Source organism: Antechinus flavipes, chromosome 2 (assembly GCF_016432865.1).
Source record: "Antechinus flavipes isolate AdamAnt ecotype Samford, QLD, Australia chromosome 2, AdamAnt_v2, whole genome shotgun sequence".
Lineage (NCBI taxonomy): Eukaryota > Metazoa > Chordata > Mammalia > Dasyuromorphia > Dasyuridae > Antechinus > Antechinus flavipes.
The window spans coordinates 227,781,721-227,802,840 of NC_067399.1; the positions used below are offsets into that span (position 1 = coordinate 227,781,721).

At 34.3% G+C, this 21,120-nt stretch overlaps 1 protein-coding gene across 10 annotated transcripts in view; it reads right to left on the minus strand.

Annotated features, from left to right (window-relative positions):
* The window catches only part of NCOA1 (nuclear receptor coactivator 1), a 202,818-nt gene that overhangs the window by 152,610 nt on the left and 29,088 nt on the right, over positions 1–21,120 (minus strand). For 3 of the 10 annotated variants that reach the window (XM_051976366.1, XM_051976368.1, XM_051976367.1), the window contains exon 1: positions 15,569–18,203. The exons of 1 other annotated variant lie outside the window; for it this stretch is intronic. The gene's annotated coding sequence lies outside the window, so the exon portion shown is untranslated. Of the gene's footprint in view, positions 1–15,568; positions 18,204–21,120 lie in introns of those variants that run through there. 6 more of the 10 variants (XM_051976363.1, XM_051976361.1, XM_051976365.1 and 3 more) reach the window with 3 other exon arrangements.

Below are 21,120 nucleotides of genomic sequence, written 5' to 3' on the forward strand. Positions count from 1 at the left end.
TAACTTTTTCCTTTTAAATGGATGTTCATTAATTGAGAAATGCTGAATAAGTTATGGTATGTGAATGGAATGGAATATTATTGCTGCTAATGAAATGATCAGCAGGCTGACTTGGAAAGACTTACATAAACTGTACTAAATAAAGTGAACAAAACCAAGAGAACATTGTTTACAGTAACAACAAGAATATGTGATGATTAACATTGGCTCTCCTCAGCAACACAGTAATCCAAGCCAATTCTAATGGACTTGAGATGGAAAATGCCATCTACATCCAGGGAGAGAATGACGGAGACTGAAGGAGAATCAAAGCATATTATTTTCACCTTTTTTTTTCTTTTTCTTTCTTGTGATTTTTTCCTTTTATTCTAATTTTTCTTTCACAACATAATTTAATATGGAAATATATTTAAAAGACTGCATAGGTGTAGCTTATATCAGATTGCTTGCTGTCTTGAGGGAGGAGGAAAGGGAGAAAAATTGAAACTCAAAATCTTACAAAAATGAATGGTGAAGTTCTTTTTGTAGTGGCAAAGAACTGGAAACTGTGTGTATGTCCATCAGTTGGAGTGGCTGAATAGTATATGAATGTAATGGAATAATTATAGTTCTATAGGAAATGATCAGAAGTCTGATTTCAGAAAAGCCTGGAAAGACTTATATGACTGATGCTAAGTGAAGTGAATAGAACTAAAAACACTGTACACAGCAACAAGATTATGTGATGATCAACTGTGATGGATTTGGATTTTTTCAACAATGAAATGATTCAAGGCAATTCTAACAGACTTGTAATTAGAGAACCATCTGCATTCAGAAAGGACTATAGAGACTGAATATGAATCACAACATAGTATTTTCATTTGTTTGCTTATTTTTTTGGTCTTTCTCATTTTTTTCTCTTTTGATCTGTTCTTGCACACTATTATATGTGTAGAAATTTGTTTAGAAGAATTGCACATGTTTAATCTATATTGCTGTTTAACCTATAAACTTGCTATTTAGGGGAGGAAGAAAAAATCTAGAAAACAAGGTTTTGCAAGGGTGAACATTAAAAATTATCTTTACATGTATTTTTAAATATAAATGCTGAAAACTATCTTTACATGTAATTGGAAAAATAAAAACTACTGAGAAAAGAGTAACTTTTTCCTTTAAGTTTTTTTACTTGTAGATTTTGTTTTTATATAACTTCTATTTCCCAATGTAACCCCCCTCCCCAAGTCATCTCCTTACAGTTGAGGTTTTCTTGGCAAAATACTGGTGTGGTTTGCCATTTTCTTCTCCAGTTCATTTTAGGAGATGAGGAAACTGAAACAAACAAGGTTAAGTGACTTGCCCAAGGTCACATAGCTATAATGTCTGTAGCTAAATTTGTACTCAGAAGAGTCTTCCTTAATCCAGGCCCCCAAACCCAAATTTTAGGGGTATCATTATTCAGGAGAAGAATAAGTCATCCTTTAACAACCATCCAGATAAGTTACTGATTTGGCCTAGGGGGCCACGATCTTGACAAGCTATATCTATTTCCAGCCAAGACCAGAAACTGAGACCTACTTTGAGTTTTTAAGTCCTCAATTTTTTACTTATACTCACCCTACCTTATCCTCCTCTTTCTCTTGACACAGATACAATCTTAAAGCAGGCCACCATTACCTCTCATCAGGATCATCACAAGAGCTTAATGATTTGTCTCACTAGTTTAAGCCTCCATGCCAATCTCCACTTCAATCCAATTTCTATTCATAAATGACTGTTCATAAAGTACAAATCTGGACATATATAAACTCCTCTAATTTTTCTCTCTCTTGAGATATAAATATAATCCTTCCCCAAACTGGTTTCTCCTATTCTGTACTTCTTATGCTTTACTTCCATCCATGCTACACTGACCAACCTGCCATTCCCCAAACACGATGCTCAATTTCTCAACCCCATGCCTTTCTCTGCACATGGTGATTCCTCATGTCTGTGTAAAATGAATTTTTAAAAATATGGTACTGCCATAGTATAGATCTGCAAAATAAGACTAGCCTAAGCATCTCCAAAATGTCACAGATTTATCTATTTTATTTCTTGTGGGGTATGTTAAACACCCCATTCTCTTAGTTTGGTTCACTTCTTCCTTCCTGCCTTTACACTAGCAAGCTGTCAGAATAAAGTAGAACTATGCAGATTCATTCAAATAGTCAGAATTCTACAATTAATCAAGAAAAAAATACTTCATTTGATTGATAAGGTTTTAAGCCCCAATCCAATGTCTGTTCTCTCTATATGACAAGCCAGTCACAAGATAAACACATATATACAGTGTGTACTATTTACACAACAGATTTAGATCTTATAACCATGACCATTACTTTAACAATACAGAAAAAAACCCAGTAAGAAATAATATTACAGCCAACCACATATTAGAGCAATGCATAAATAATAAAATATATCAAAACATACATATAAACTTAGGTTGTACTTTCCCAACAAGGTACTCAATGACAAAGAATAGGCATATATTTTCAAGAAATCAGGAGACAGAGAAGAACAATAAGAATTTATTGAATATCTACTATGTGCCAGAGAATGTGCTAATAAGAATATGCAATTCTCACAACAACTTGAGAGGTAAGTACTATTATTACCCTTATTTTACAACTGCCATCTGAGGAAGACAGAGGAAGATACAACCAGGAAATATCTAAGGTTGGGTTTGAACTCAAGTCTGCTTCCTAGCTGGGAAACATATGTCGGAGAAAAACCCACATGTCTAAGGTAATTCACAATTCTGGCCTACAGATTTCATTGTTGTTGAATGCTCTCTTTTTTTCTTATCTCCATCTCCTAACTTCTCTAGCTTCTTTTTGACATTCAGTCCAAATCTCATTTTCTACATCCTTTTCTGATTCTCCCAATCTTCCTCCCCCCTCAACTTAGCCACCAGTGCCTTCCTTCTCAAATTAATTTCCAGTTACTCTGTACTAGTTATTAACAAGTTGTCTTCTTTCAGTTCCCCAGAATGTGAGTTCCTTGTGAATATATAGGCTTTTGTCTTTCTTTTTATCTCCAGCACATGGTAGAGTGACTAGAATATCAAATAATCAAATATAGATTAAGCACTTACTATGTGTCAGGCACTGTACTAAACTCTAGAGATACCAAAAAGCAAAAACATAGTCCCTATCCTCAAGGAGCTTACATCTAATTTGAAAGATAACAGTGCAGGTAATAAAATATACATATAGTAAAAATGAGAGGTAATCAAAGAGGAAAGGGAGAGAAGGAAACAGAAAAGGCCTCTTGGAGAAGGATGTATTTAAACTGAGTCTCTAAGGAAATCAAAGAAGCCAAAAAGGTGGAATTGAGAAAGAAAAATATTTCAGGAATGAAGACCAGCCAGTAGCAAAGCATAGGAATTAGGAGTTACCTCATATAAGGAATAGCAAGGCCAGTATGGCTGGTCATAGAGAAGTTATAGGGGAGCAAAATGTAAAAAGAATGGAAACTTAGGAGGAGGGTCAAGCTGTTAAGGGCTTTAAAAGACAAAGGATTTTTATATTTGATCCTGGAAATACAGAAGTCACCTGAACTTTAGAAAAATCATTTTGGGGGCAGCTAGGTGGCACAACGGATAGAGCACTACCTTTGAAGTTAGGTGCAAATCTGGCCTTAGACACTTAACACTTCTTAGCTGTGTGATCCTGGGCAAGTCATTTAACTAACTGCCTTAGCACATTACTCAGTAATGAGAGATTTTATCAGAGTGGTGGAGTGTATAAGTGGTCAAAGGGATTCTAGAGATACTGAAAAGGTCGAAATAGCAAAACTTAGCATCAGTCTGGCATGTAGAGTGAATTCAAGAGAAGTGTCAAAGATAACAGTGGTGTTCTATAGAGTAATAGGGAAGTTCACAGGATGAAAGAGTTTGCAGAAAAAGAAAATGTTTTATTTTTGATTCTCTTCCCATTCCAGTTCATCCTTCACTCAGTAGCCAAAGTTATCTTCTTAAAGTAGAAATGTGACCATATCATCTCCCTGTGCAATAAATTACAATGGTTCTCCATTAACTCTAGGATCAAATATAAAATCTTCATTTTTAAAGTATTTCATAACTTGGTCCCTTCCTACCTTTTTTCAGTTGTCTTATACTAGACTCTTGTCTTCCATTTATTCTGTGATTTAACAACATCTGCCTCCTCATGATTTCTCACAAAAAATTCCATCCTGACTCCATGCCTTTTTACTGACTGTCAATTCCATGCCTGGAATATCCTTTCTCTTCATCTATACCTCCTGACTTCTTCAGTTTCCTTTAAGACACTCTGTGCCAGGCACTGTGCTGGATGCTGAAGATACCACAGAAAAATGAAATTGTACCTACCTTTAATGAGCTACTACATTTTATAAAATAAAAATCTGTACAGAGATATTCCAAAAATACAAAAAGAGGACAAATGGGAGCAAGGACAGACTGATAACAATAATTATTCCATAAAATATAAAAAACACAGTTCAAAAAATTAAAATATAAATATTAAAACTTCTGAATAAAGAGAAAGTAACAAATATGAAAATGTGGAGACAGAAACAAGATTTGGCAAATGATGATAACAACACAGTTTACAAACATGGCTGAAAAGATGTTGGTACCCTTGAGAGAAGTAAGGAAATTCAAGAGAGGAATTAGATGGAGTAGACAGCAGGAGGCCAGAAGTGAAGATAATGAGTTCTGCTTGGGACATCTTGAGTTTGAGATTCCTACTGGATATTTATTTCAAAATGCCCCAAACACTACTGGGATAGAGAGCTGAATATACAATTTAGGAGTCAGCTGCTGACTGACAAAGATTAAACTCAGAGAACCTGATAAGGTTACCAAGAAAAAGAATGTGTGTGTAGAGATGAGGGCTCAACTCTGAAGAACAGAAGAAGGCCAGTATGCTGGAACACAGAGTGCATAGAGGGGAACAAAGTTCCAAGAAGCCAAGTTGCCAAGGGCTTTAAAAGCCAAAGGATTTTATATTTAATTCTGGAGGTAAGAGGGAACCAACTATATTATAGGAAAATAATCTGGGAAAAGTCATTGAGCATGATATGATGTGACTCAGCAAAAGAGACTAAGAAACAATAAATAGGTAAGAAGAGAACAATGTCATGAAAACCTAGAGGAGATTGTCTAAGGAGACAAAAAAATAAGCATTTGCTAATTACCTCCAGTGTACCAAGCAATGTACTGTGCTAAATTCTTTATAAATATTATCTCATTTAATCTTAATAAATTGTATAATAATAGTACAAATTGAAAAGTAGATTTTACCAAAAATTCAAATAATAATATTTCTGAATAAAACATGAATAATTTCAGCTGGTAAGTCAACAATAATTTCAAACCTACTCCCAAAACTTTAATGGTTCCATCTCTCCTACTCTTGTCAACCAATCCTCTATTTAGCTCTTTAAGGTGATCTACCATCTGATGTTATTTCTACCATTACTCAACCTTATTTCTCACTAGCACCAAATATAAATAATTCCTCCATATAAAGTCCTATCTCTGCACACACAAAAAAGTTGATTTCTGACTCATAAGTCCATTTTTCTCTCAGCCTGAGATGCCTCACTTCTACTACACCTTAAAAAAAATCATACTGTGTTTAAGACTTAAAATCTAAGGTTCTATCCACCTTCAGAGAAACAAATGATGGAATATGAATACAAATTGAAACATATTAGTGTGTGTGTGTGTTTTTCTTTCCATATTTTTCTTGTCTGTGTTTTCTTTCACAACATAATTAATATGGAAATGTTTTATATGATTGCACACATATAATTTTTATCAAAATGCTTGTCTTCTCAATGAGTGTCTTGTCTCTCAATGAGAGGTAGCAAAGGAAATTATTTGGAACTCAAAATTGTAAAAAATGAAGATTAAAATTGTTTTTTACATATAATTCTAAAAAATGAAATATGAAAGCAAACAAAAAAAGATACTAAGATTCATGAGGATAAGGGAGATTCAATAAAGATAAAGTACTACGCGATATAACCCATTTCACTTTTAGAGATCTTTAATTGTTAGACAGTTTTTCCTTATAATGGACAAAAAAAATCTTCATAGGACAACAATTTGCATGCATTTGTACTTTGACTATTAATGTTCTCATAAAAAAAGTACATTAATAATTTTTAATCTGAAAATATCCACTGCCTCAGTGTAATGTCCTGGATGTCCCTATTTGGGTGCCAAAATGTAGTGTGCTTTCTAGAGCCCCCAAATTGGGGTGCTAAAATATACCATCTGGACTAGCTCTCTGGAGGCTCTCAGAACCAGCCTTGGTCTTAGTGGAGGAAATGAAGGAGGCAGGAGACACTCAAGGATGGTCAAAGATGGAGAGTCTCTATTTTCCAGTCCTCTCAGCCCTTAAACACCTTAGTAGGATTACAGCTTTACAGCACACTAAGCATGTGCCAACTACATCACACTGAGCAAGTGCTAACTATCAGCCTCTTACTGTAAGTATCCCTTGCTTCAAATAGAACACAGGTGGTCATGCCTTTAACTTAGGAAGGGTGAGAACGCCAAAGGGAGGTGGGGAGCCAAACCAGACACTGTTAGCAGATTCCCTCTGGGTTGAAGGGTCTTATACCTTACCCAGAGTTCCCCTACTATCTGCGGCCCTCTACACCCCAGACTGTCCTAATTACAATTAGATTGTAAGAAATAATTACAAATTCTCATTAAACATAATTTACAGGGGCAGCTAGGTGGTGCAGTGGATAGAGCACAAGCCTTGAAGTCAGGGGAACCTGAGTTCAAATCTGGTCTCACACCCTTAACATTTCCTAGCTGTGTGACTCTGGGCAAGTCACTTAACCCCAATTTCATCAGCAAAGAAAAATAAAAAACAAATAACAAAAACAAAAAAAATCCACAATTTACATGTAGAAATATATATATAAAAGAATTGCATATATTTAATATATATTTGATTACTTGCTTCCTAGGGGAGGGAGTGAGAAGGGAGGTTTGGCCAGGATAAATGTTGAAAACTATCTTTGTATAAATTTTGAAATTAAAACCTATTATTAAAAAAAAAAAAACCACCACAATTTAGATTATACCAAGTTCATAGAATCAATTTTTTTCCAAATCATAACATAGCATTTTCACTCTTTTTGTGATTTGCTTGCATTTTATTTTCTTTCTTATTTTTTCCGCTGGTTTGATCTGACTTTTCCTGTGCACCGAAATAATTGCATAAATATGTATGCGTATTGGATTTAATATATTTCTGCCATGTTTAACATATATTGGACTACTTGCTATCTGGGGAGGAACTGGGGGAAGAGGGAGAAAAATTGGAACAAAGGTTTTACAAGGGTGAATGCTGAAGAATTAGCCATGCATTTTTTTTTTTAAATAACTTTTTATTGATAGAACGCATGCCAGGGTAATTTTTTACAGCATTATCCCTTGCATTCACTTCTGTTCCGATTTTTCCCCTCCCTCCCTCCACCCCTTCCCCCAGATGGCAAGCAGTCCTTTACATGTTGAATGGGTTACAGTATATCCTAGATACAATATATGTGTGCAGAACCGAACAGTTTTCTTGTTGCACAGGGAGAATTGAATTCAGAAGGTATAAATAATCCGGGAAGAAAAACAAAAATGCAAGCAGTTTATATTCATTTCCCAGTGTTCTTTCTCTGGCTGTAGCTGCTTCTATCCATCTTTGATCAATTAAGGCTCTCTTTATCGAAGAGATCCACTTCCATCAGAATACATCCTCAAATAGTATCGTTGTTGAGGTATATAATGATCTCCTGGTTCTCATGCATATGTTTTGAAAAATAAAAAGCTTTAATTTAAAAAAGTTTTTTTCTAATATCAAGCATAATTTTTTGAAAGGTCTACCCTTGTAGACAAGGTAGGCCTTGTCTGCACTCAAAACAACCATTTATTAAACATCTAGTTATTATGTGCTAGATACTGTACTAAGCACTAGAAATGCAAAAACAAATATGAAAATTCTTGTCCTCAACAAGTCTATTCAACAAAGCATCACTTTAAATCCTTAAACACAGTTATCATATACTCTTTGAGTCTTCTTGTATGTGAACTAAATATCAGTCCTAGATGGCACGGATTCAGGACTCTCTTCCTTCCAACTTATCAATATTCTTCCTAAATCACAGTTGTCACAAACTGAACACAATATTCCAGATGGGTTCTGACTAGGGCCACTACAAAACAATCACAGTCTTTTTCTGGAAGCTATACTTCTTTTTTTTTTTTTTTTTTTTTTGAAGCTATACTTCTTAAAGCAGCCCATATTCACTGCAAAACTAACTTTATGTCCTTTTTCAAAAGGATTATTGAATTAGTAAATCTAGAAATATAAGTGATGTGGAATCAAAGGATCAGATTCATAACAAATGCTATGTTGGCAGTTCATCTGGATTTTTAGCAAAACATTTAGTAAGTTTTTTTTATAATTCTTATGGGAAAGATAGAAAGATGCTCCCTATGTGTCCGTATATGGTTGAATGATTAAATACACATAAAAAATCATTAAAGATCAGTATCAAGTTAGAAGCAATTTTTTTAGTAAAATGCACCAGAACTATCTTTTTTGGTCCTATGCTATTTAACATTTTTGTCTTGGATAAAAGCATAAGTGTAGCAAGCTTACTGAATTTTTACACGACATAAAAAAAGTTTAGTTAACATTGGGTGAGTTAAGCCTAAAATAGATTTTAGACTAAAAGAGGAAGCCAAATGGAAAATGATGAAGCAATCAATGGAAAATTATAAAATTGTTAATCTAGAGTTATCATGATTTTTAAAGATGAGGAAAATGAGGTTGTAAGTTTAATAAGGTTAGGAGACTAAAAATCAAATATGAAGATAACATAACTAAAAAGCAGTGTCAAGTTTAATTGCCTACAAATTAATTTTATTCCCATAACAACACAATTTGATAGTATACTATATAGAATTGTAAGAGATTTTAGAGATAATCTAATCCCTATCCCTTCCTCCTTAAACTTGCTGAAACTATTATGAACTAAACTATCTTTGCAGTTTTCCAAGGTTAGGAACCCTAAGAATGATTTGAAGATAAGAAGAACTCTTCTCTCTCAGTCCCACATCAAGTGCCTTCACAAAAATCACTCACATTTTCTCCTCTCCACTCACACAACCATCTCAATTCAGGTCCCCATCAACTGACAAGGCCTAAAGGAATAGACTTCCAATCAGTCTCTCTACTCTCGTCACCCTTTTCCCAATCTATTCTCCATAGAGTTATCAAATTTACTATATTCTAAAAACATAGGTCTGACAGTGTTATTCCTACAGACAAATTTCACTGATTTTTAGGCTTCTTCTTACTGCCATTTTCCTGCTTTTGAGGTCTTTCCAAATCTATTTATCATTCACTCCATACCCTCATCAAGAAATTCTTCAATGCCTAAGTTGCTCTCCATTTTTGTTCAAGAAATTCATTGCCATTGGGCATTTAGGTGACTCTTTGGATAGTGTGTCAATCCTGGAATCAGGAGGATCTGAATTCAAATCCAACTGCAGACATTTTACATTTACTAGCTGTGTCACCTTGGACAAGTCACTTAACTCCAACTGCCTCAAGAGAAAAAAAAAAGAAAACAAAAGCAAAAAAGAAATTAATTGTCTAACTCAGTCTTCCCTATTCCAAACCCTGAAATCCTATTTGGATGTCAAGAAGTCCTAGATTATCATCTCAGAAATTGGGATACTATCCTCAACCTAGAAGCCATGCCTTTCAATCATAGCCCCTAAATTAAAACGTCCTGAATCTTCACTCAAATCTCTTCAATTCAGATCGTTTTATCTCACCCAGAAAAATAATGTGGAATCTGGATTCTAGACTGTTTAATCACTTTGTCCTTCAAAAAACTTGACAGCAAAATTCTATGATCTTACTAGACACTGCTCATCAATAATCAAGGGAAATCCTGCTGAATCTACACAAAACAATGAAAAATACCTGCTGCTCAACTTTACATAATCAATATTACTTCCCTCCTCCCCAGAATATTCCAACTACAACTGTGTTGATGAGCTCTGATGACTCTTCTCTACACTATTTAAATTTATGCCCGAACCTCTGTACAACTGTCATTTGTCTTTTTTTCTTTTCAAAAGATTATAAAAAAAGATCAGCCAAAGTCAATTAACAGAAGAGCTCCTTCAAGACTCTTCCTGTGACAAATGCTTCTGTCCTGGAAGGTATAAGAAAGAAAAGAATGCCTTAATTAAAAGGAAATTCAGAGAGTCAATTAATTTAAGTGATTTTTAAAACTTAAATCTCAACATTAAACATAACTATTCCAACTCCATAATGCTGTATTCTGAAACTGATCTCTCTGATTATAAACTCTTATCCTTTTACTTCTTTCTCTACTGTAAGGGTCCAAAGAGGAAGCACAGACAGGGCAATCAGAAAGTACTAAGGACTTGAAGCCAGATGTTGTTTTCTGTGATCAGTAGGGACTATCTCGTGGGCTGGAGCTCTGGTCCCACTGAGATCCAATCATCTACAGGAGGCATCTCCTTCTCTAATTGGATGTGTGTGCGATCTCATAGACCCAATATAAGCTGTGGGAACCAGTAAGTAGAAAGAGTTTTACTAGGAGTTGACTAAGAGTGAGCAGGAGGTCAGAAGGGCAGGATATGAACACGTGCAATAAAAGATCTTAAGCTTGCATGTGGCTATCCTCAGGTGCTGTGTTGAGAGTAGAACCACTGCTTGATGAAGTGATGGTCAGAAATCTCTGAAGACCTCTGACTGAGATAAGATTGGTAGAACCACTGTGCGAGAGAGTGGCCAGAGATTTTTCTGAAGGCCTGGGAATTAGGACTGACTGGCAATAGTAGTTTCTGGATGAGAAACCATACTCTATCTCATTCTTCCTACTCTTACCCTTTATCTTCACCATGATCATCATCATTCCCTATTTTCCTTATTTCTGATCTTAAGTCTAGCCTTTCAAAGGCTTAACTTTAAGATGATTAACTCATCTCTATCTTTTCTACTGCTCTTGAATCCCAACTCCAACCATAGGTTGCTATTACTAATCTGCTTCTCATATATTATTGAACACTAATAGAAGAAGTCTACAATTACGATAAATGAGTCCATATCCCACTGATTTACCTAATCCCACTGCTGCATAAAAATTATTTTTATCTTCTTGCTCTCACATTCTTCATTCTTCCTCTCTCTAAGTAGATGAACTCCATTATTCCAGGAAAATAATTTGTCATAAGCTCCCTCTTTTTCTCCTGCTTCATACTGCCATGCCTTTATATGGTTTTGTTCTATATCTGGAATGTACCATCATGCCTGTCTCTCATACTGTCCAACTTTCCTTAAAACTGACACAAAATAGGTGCTTAAAAGAACAAGTATTTGGGGCCAGCTAGCTGGCTCAGTGGATAGAGAACCAGCCCTGAAGTCAGGAGGACTTGAGTTCAAATCTGGCCTCAGACACTTAACACTTCCTAGTTGCATGACCCTGGGCAAGTCACTTAACCGGATTGCCTCAGCAAAAAAATAAAAATAAAAATAAAAAATAAAACCCCTGAGTATTTTTGATTCCCCATACCTAGCATAATTTTTTCTGCCTAATGCATACCTACCAAATGTTTGTTGAAATAAATATTCCCTGTAAGGATATGCCAGTGAGGTATTAATTATTGCTTGTCCTATCAAACTGGAAAGACTTTCAGTGGACCAGGCACCAGAACGAGGTGCCAGGGCCAATGTACTTAGTGCAAAAGTTTGCTGAACAAGAATTAACAACTTTTGACAAAGCAACTCATAAAAACCTATCAAAATACTGATTTTAGAGAGAAAGTTTCTATAATGACAAAACTATGATCCTTTGATATGCTAAAAATAGTATAGGATATCTCAGACATAGAACCAAGGGCTTAATGTAGCTTCATCTTTCTCCCAAAATAGATTGTTTGAGGGCAAAAGTTTGTAGTTTTTGGCCTCTATATACAGACTTATAGATGCTTAATAAATGCTTGTTGGTTGACAAGGAAAGGAAAGGGAAAAGGAAAGAGAAAAGAAAAAGGAAAAGAGAAAGGGAAAGGGAAAAGGGAAGAAAAGGGGAAAGGAGAAAAAGGGGGAGAGGGGAGGAAGAAATGAATATCCATTCTTAAAGAACTAGGATAGTAATGCACTCACTAGAGGAGTAAAGAAGTGGCCCAACCATTCCGGAGAATAATTTGGAATTATGCCCAAAAGGCAATCAAACTGTACAAACTGTTACCCTTTGATCCAGCAATACCACTACTAGTTCTGTATTCCAAAGAAATTATACAAAAGGGGAAAGAACCTATATGTACAAAAACCATTATAACAGCTTTTTTTGTATAGTCAAGGAATTGGACACTGAATGAGGAATGACTGAAAAAGTTGTGTTATATGATTGTGATGGAATAAAAAATGATGAGTAAGATGGTTTTAGAAAAACTTAGGTTTATATGAACTTATACCAAATGAAGACCACTCAACACAGTATCAGCAATATTGTAATGATGATCAATTGTAAATGCCTTAGCTATTCTGTTTAGTATAAGGATCCAAGACAATTTGAAGGACTTATAAGGAAAAATGCTACCTCTCTCAGAGAGAGAACTGATGGAGTCTTGAGGAGACAGCATAGCTAATACAGAAATGTTTTGAGTTATTTCACTTATATAAATGACATAACATTTTCACTGCCTTCTCAAATGGGTGGGGAATGAGTTGCGAGAGAATTCAGGACTCAAAAAAAATTTTTAATGAATGCTCAAAAATAATGAATTATTTTTTAAAAAGAAATGAAGACCTCCTTTACATACTTAGACTAACTACTGTAAAAATGCCATAGTATTTATTATTAACGAGTTACTTTAGAAAATTGGATAGTCAACTCTTGAGAGTATAGGAATAAATGGACTTTTCCTTAAAATAATCAGGAGCATCTATTTAAAACCAGCAGTAAGCATCATATGTAATGGGGACAAACTGCAACCATTCCCAATAAGATCAGGAGTGAAACAAGGTTGCCCACTATCACCATTACTATTTAATATTGTATTAGAAATGCTAGCTTTGGCAATAAGAATTGAGAAAGAGATTAAACAAATAAGAATAGGCAATGAGGAAACCAAATTATCACTCTTTGCTGATGATATGAGTTAGATTTATATGAACTTATACTTATATGGGTATACTTAGAGAACCCCAGAGACTCTACTAAAAAGTTATTAGAAACAATCCACACCTTTAGCAAAGTTGCAGGATACAAAATAAACCCACATAAGTCATCAGCATTCTTATACATCACTAACAAAACCCAACAGTTAGAGTTACAAAGAGAAATTCCATTTAAAGTAACTACTGATTGTATAAAATATTTAAGAATCTATCTGCCAAGGGAAAATCAGAAACTTTATGAGCAAAACTACAAAACACTTTCCACACAAATTAAGTCTGATGTAACCAACTGGAAAAATATTAAATGCTCTTGGATTGGGCGAGCAAATATAATAAAGATGACCATACTATTTAAACTAATCTATTTATTTAGCACTATACCAATCAGACTCCCAAAAAACTATTTTGATGAACTAGAAAAAATAACAACAAAATTCATATGGAAAAACAAAAGGTCAAGAATTTCAAGGGAATTAATGAAAAAAAAAAAATCAAATGAAGGTGGCCTAGCTGTACCAGATCTAAAATTATATTATAAAGCAGCAGTTACTAAAACCATCTGGTATTGGCTAAGAAATACACTAGTTGATCAATGGAATAGGTTAGGTTCAAAGGACAAAACAGCCAACAACTTTAATAATCTAGTGTTTGACAAACCCAAAGACCCCAGTTTTTGGGATAAGAATGCAGTATTTGACAAAAATTGCTGGGAAAATTATAAATTAGTATGGCAGAAACTAGGCATTGATCCACACTTAACACCGTACACCAAGATAAGGTCAAAATGGGTTCATGACCTAGGCATAAAGAATGAGATTGTAACTAGGAAAACATCTTCACAGTTAAAGGTTCTGATAAAGGCCTCATTTCCAAAATATATAGAGAACTGACTCTAATTTATAAGAAATCAAGCCATTCTCCAATTGATAAATGGTCAAAGGATATGAACAGACAATTTTCAGATGATGAAATTGAAACTATTACCACTTATATGAAATAGTGTTCCAAATCACTATTGATCAGAGAAATGCAAATTAAGACAACTCTGAGATACCACTACACACCTGTCAGATTGGCTAAGATGACAGGAAAAAATAATGAGGAATGTTGGAGGGGATGCGGGAAAACTGGGACACTGATGCATTGTTGATGGAGTTGTGAACAAATACAACCATTCTGGAGAGCAATCTGGAATTATGCCCAAAAAGTTATCAAACTGTGCATACCCTTTGATCCAGCAGTGCTACTACTGGGCTTATACCCCAAAGAGATACTAAAGAAGGGAAAGGGACCTGTATGTGCCAAAATGTTTGTGGCAATCCTGTTTGTAGTGGCTAGAAACTGGAATTGAATGGATGCTCATCAATTGGAGAATGGCTAAGTAAATTGTGGTATATGAATGTTATGGAATATTATTGTTCTGTAAGAAATGAGCAGCAGGATGAATACAGAGAGGCTTGGAGAGACTTACATGAACTGATGCTAAGTGAAATGAGCAGAACCAGGAGATCATTATACACTTCGACAACGATATTGTATGAGGATGTATTCTGATGGAAGTGGATTTCTTTGACAAAGAGACCTAACTGAGTTTCAATTGATAAATGATGGACAGAAGCAGCTACAGCCAAAGAAAGAACACTGGGAAATGAATATGAACTATTTGCATTTTTGTTTTTCTTCCCAGGTTATTTTTACCTTCTGAATTCGGTTCTGCACACATATATTGTATCTAGGATATACGGTAACCTATTTAACATATAAAGGACTGCTTGCCATCTGGGGGAGGGGGTATAGGAGGGAGGGGAAAAACTGGAATAGAAGTGAGTGCAAGGGATAATGCTGTAAAAAATTATCCTGGCATGAGTTCTGTCAATAAAAAGTTTAAAAAATAAAATAAAATAAAATAAAATATTTTTTTTTAAAAAAAGAAAGAAAATTGGATAGTCATGACCAAATTCTCATGAAGTGTAAGAGTACAAAAGTGTTAAGATAAATTATTTAAAAAGTGGATTAATTTCTCCAAAATATATTATAAAATAGCATTATTTTTCAAAGTTCCTGATAGTAGGGGGAAAAATTGAGAAACCCCAATATTTAATCACAGTTTTCCCCTAGTGTATAAGTTTCTTATTATGCCAAATCATCACCTAAATATCTTTTAAGTTTCTTTCCAATTTAGGAATGTTACAATACTTTCAATATATTATATACATTTTGTATGCCAAAATATGAAATCTTCAATTTAATGAGCCTATCTAAATTAAATCTAAGTAAGGGAGAAGCCCAGGAATCAAATATTGATTATAACTTAATACCTTCACATAAGCAGAAATTTCCAATGTGGTCTTCATCTGGAAGTATTCTTGAGTGATTGTTCTTATAACACAGGTCACCAATTTAGTTTCAGTTATTTCATTACCATGGAGAGACCTACAGAAAAAAGAGGGGGGGATATCCACGAACATTAAATATCTTTAATAATTAAACAAATGGGCATATATAGTCTATTTCCCTTGTTTGCTTCAGTATCCTTATCTGTAAAAAGGTAGCACCTCACAGAATTCTTGTGAATACAAAATATTTGTAAAGCATTTAACACAGTGCTTGTCACATAGTAAGTGCTATATAAATATTAGCTACTATTAAGTGAAGCATCTATTTCATTAAATCTAACTATATGGCAGAAGTAAGATGAAAAAATGTTAGCATTCTCATTTTGTTAATGAGAACCTGAAGCACAAAGATTATTAAATGTCTCAGTCACATAGAATGTCAGATATTTACAACCCAAGTTCTCCAAATTCCCAATATGGGCCTTTCTGTCCATACTGTTCAACTACTCTCCTAATTAACAAAATTAAAAACATTCTCCTCAAAAATTACCCTCCTGCTTTTTTACAGAAATAGGGAACTATGAATGTATAGACTATCACAGATATTAAACTTTTTCATTATATCAATATTTTTTTAATATCAGTTTTTTTTTTTTTTACTTTGTTAGAAAGAATGGCTCTGATATGGGGCAAATATATTGAAAATGTTAAAGCTGTAAAAAACAAAAAAATATCTGTAAAAATATTTTTTAGAGCATTTAAAAAGCATTTATTAAGTCATTAAGGTAACTTAAAATAAGTTTGTTGAACAATTTCAGTTTAATGTGCCTATTTTTCTTATGCTCTTGCTCACATATCTTACCAGTTCCTCAATCTTTTTTTTTTTTTTTTTTTTTTTGCCAGATTATCATCTAGAATTGCCCTTCTTTAGAGGCTTTACCCTAAATTCTGAGCTGGGCCCTCTTCGCTAATCCAACTATACTGCTAGTGACCATGGATTCAATTATTATGTCTACACAGATAATTCACATATCTAGTCCTACTCTCTCTCCTGAGTTCTAGTCTACAACTGCCTAATTCGATAAGCAGCATATATTTAATATGTACAAAAGAGAATTCCTCTTTTCTTTCAAAATACACCACTCTAATTTGGAACTACTTAAAGGGCTATAAAACTATGTATACTCTTCGATCTAGCAAAATCACCCAAAGAGATTTTTTCAAAGGTAGGTGTAGGGTTGGGGGGAGAAAGTGATCTATTTGTACAAAAATATTGATACCAGCTTTTTTTTGTGGTGATTAAGAACTGAAAAAAAAAAATTGAGAGGATTCTCATCAACTCCTCAATTGTATAGCTGAACAAGTTGTGGTACATGATTATAACGGAATATTACTGTACCATAAGAAATAATAAACAGATTATTTCTGGACAAACTTATAAAAGCTTACATGAATTAATGCAAAGTGAAATGGACAGAACCATAAGAATATTGTAAACAATAACAGTAATACCATGAATGACTTAACTATTCTCAGGAATACAATAAAGCAAGATAATCCCAAAGGCCTCATGATAAAAAATGCTATTCACCTACAGAGAAAGACCTAAAAGCATCTGACTATATAATGCAAGCTTACTTGCTTATAGTTCGAATTTGCTGATTACACATATAAAACCTATATCAGATTGCTTCCCATCTCAAGGATAGGGGAGAGGAAGATGGGAGGGATAGACTTTAGAACTCAAAACTTCAAAAAAAAAATGTTAAAATTATTTTTACACGTAATTGGGGGAAATTTTACTTTATAAAATGAAATGAATAGCAGAGTTTCAAAATAGCAATTAAAAAAAATAACATCACACTGATCTTCCAAATATTCCTATTTCGGTCAAAAGCACTATTTTTCCAGGCTCCCATAGTCATAACCACAGCATTTTCCTTAACACCACTCTTTCCCTCAATTCCAGGTCTTGCCATTTCTACTTCACCAGTATTTCTTAAACTTAACCCCTTCTTTCTATATTCAGGCCCTACCTCAGTTTCGCTACCTCAAGTTTCTCACCATTCCAATCCATCTTCCTCACAAGTGCCAAAGTGATTTTTATTCACAGCAGACACTCCCCTACTCAATCAACACCAGCAGCTTTGTATTACCTCTAGGATGAATAAAAATCTATTTGGCTTTTAAAGCCCTTTACAACCTAGTCTTAAAATAATTCTCCAACTTCATTATGTATTATACATTATTATATATTATATTATTATTATACATTATATTATCCTGACCCAGCACTCCATCTCATAGCTCCAAACTTTTGTGCTTACTATCTACCAAATCTCCTCCCTAATTGACACTTCATAGCATTTCTCAAGCTGTAACTCAAGGACTACATTCAATAAAAGTTTTTTTTTCCCTTCCTACCTACCTACTTTGTTTTAACTACCTTATAGTATACACAAGCTGCTTTCCCTTATAGAATACAATCTCCTTAAGATTGTTTCAATCACTGTTTTTGTAACTCTCAGAGCCTACTATTAGGTCCATAGTAGCTACTATGGATGGGCTGACTCAAAGTAACCATTTCAGTTTAAGTAGCCTCACCCAGCAAAGGGAAGTAGTTTCAGTTATCTACCCTATGTAAATTAGTAAATTAGCATTCCAGTTACAAAGTCTCTCTTTCCAAAAAAAATATTTATTGGCTCTATTATAGTTAAGGCTCTTTCTTAGATACTGAAGTATAAGATGTGGTCTATGCCCTCCAAAAAGATTACTGTAAATACAATTAAAAGGAAATAAGTAAGACAGAAGAATCAATAGATTTGGTGTCAGAAAACCCTCACATGAATCTCAATACTGTCACCTACCTGTGTGACTTCAGGCAAGCCAATTCAGTTCTGTGGGCCTGAATTTCCTCATCTCTAAAGTGAGAGTGGTTTCTGAGGGCCCTCTCAAATCTAAACTTCTGAGATAATAGAGAAATAGAAAAAAAGTGCTTTAATATGTTCCAAGTAAGCAGAGATACAAATACAAGGAACAGACCAGTTCTCTAGTAATTTATATTCTAATGGATAAAAGATAAGCAGTAATTTATTGTTATTGTTCTTCAGCTTTTACAATCCTATCTGACTCTTCATGACCCCATTTGAGGTTTTCTAAGCAAAGGGGTTTGCCATTTCCTTCTCCAGCACATTTTACAGGTCAGGAAACTGAAGCAAAATAGGGTTATATGGCTTATCCAGGATCACCAAGCTACTAAGTGTCTGAGGCCACACTGAACTAATGTCTTCCTGAATCCAGGGGCCTGGTGCTCTACCCACTGTACCATCTAGTTGCCTCCCTCGTTTACCCACCAACTTCCACAAGTTAACAAGAAAGCCTTATTAATGCCAATGATCCAGAGGTAGAGGATAAGGTTATAGTTCATGAAAAATAAAGGTAATAACCAGAATATAGGTAGTTTGTCATGAAAATGGTGGGAAGTGAGGGTAACAGATGAAAAATAGGCTACAATAAAAAAAATAGTATATATGACAAAAATGGCAAATAACTAGTAGAAAAAGTTTTAAATGAGAAACTTAGCCTTTATCCTGTAAGGTTATGAAGAACCATAGAATATTACTGAGCTACACTAATATAATATCGCATTTTAGTAAGAATAATCTATGGGTGGGACAGCTAGGTGGCACAATGGATAGAACACCAGCACTGAAGTCAGGAAGACCTAAATTCAAATGTGATCTCAGACCCTTAATACTTCTTAGTTGTCTGAGCCTGGGCAAGTCACTTAACCCTAAATGCCTCAGAAAAATAATAGGTACAGAGAAATCAGAGTATATAGGCAGCAATAGTTATTTTCAGGTTTAAGGTAATAAAAATATAAAGAAAAATGACAGCGTTTGGAATGAAAGGGACAACTGAGAAACAATATGAAAAAAAAATTGAAAAAAATTCATGTATTTGGTTGGCACAAATCAAACCAGTAAGTATATAGGTCACTCCTAATAAATTAGGGGGAAATGAGGTGAAAATTGGAAAAGTAATCATCAAAACCAACCTCTAGAAACCACTTAATTACACAAATGACCCTGCTACTGAAATCTTCATTCTTCTATCAATAATTGTTTATCCCCATCTCAAGCAATACATGTACCTTTTTTCCATGTTTGTTTACTGGGAACAAAGTTATCATGAGGAAAATATCTTTAAAAATCTTCAAGTGTTATATAAATTTAATACTCTCATTATTAAAAATACTATTTACAACAAATAGATATTCTTCAACTAACTGGGGGAGCCAGAAGCATTGCAATAACATTTGTTGCAACAATTGTTGCAAATACCTTGAGTGCTGACATCAGATAAACTATGACCCAAAAGGGAAAGGATAGAATAATATATTCTGGTGATACGGTGGGATCATCAATCTTATAAAAGGTCAAGTGTCCTCAGAATTTGTGAATCTCTATTATTATTGCTATCCATAAGATCTTAGGAATTTCTAAGTCTCAGTTTCCACCAGTGTGTAATTAGGGCACTGGACTATAAGATCTCTAGGATTCTTTCTTATATCCCTCCCTCCCATTCTCACCCATCTCCATCCTTGCCAAAATTCATGGAATTTACCTTTATCAAGTATTTCAGGAGTACTAAAGCTATTTCACATGAAACAACATGTTATTTCAAGTTTTGTAATAAAGAGAATTAAAACACCTTCTTCAGAATTAATTAACCCAAAGTAGTGTGAATATGAGTTCACATTGGCTATTGGTAGAGTCAGATTTTTATACCCATCTGGAATGAGGTCTAAGAATGTTGCTGATCAACTTTTGTCTACAGTCTCACAATTTGTAAGTCAATCTTGCTCCTAATAGAATACTGCATTTGGAGAAAGTATTTGTGTATGTACATATAATACACACCCACACATACCACAGAGTGGTATGAAGGTATATGGGATAGCCAGATTATTTAAAATATTGATCTCAGGGGCTTATACTAAGTATAAACACTAAGGTTTATACCTAAGATCAACTTCTCCCATGATTCCAAAATAACAAAGTGTGTCAAGGAAAAAACAAAAACTTATAAGGGACTAGAAAAAATTTCTCACAATGTAAGCCTCCATGGTATGAGTAAGAGATAGAAAATGTGGGATTAGAAGAGGGGCCCAAAAGTATTATGTCTGTTCCAATACTACATAGAGATAGACAAGGGCTTCTAACAAGAAAGCAAAATGAGAAGGTTGACTTAAACCAGCCCTCTGTTTTAGTATCCTTCAAACAGCTATAATGCAACAAATAAAGGGAAAAAAAATAAGGGAAAGGCAGTGGGCTTCTGATAAAATTAAAAAAAAAACTCTAAGTTACAGACCTTGTAGAAAAAAAATTTAAATCTGAATGTCATATTTAAGAGCTCATATAAAGAAACTGCCTCAAAATATCAAAAACAGAGCAAACTACAAACTGAAAGAATAGACAAGATTCCAATGACAGAAATCTCAAGGTTAAATTCACCAAGAAATGTCACTTTGG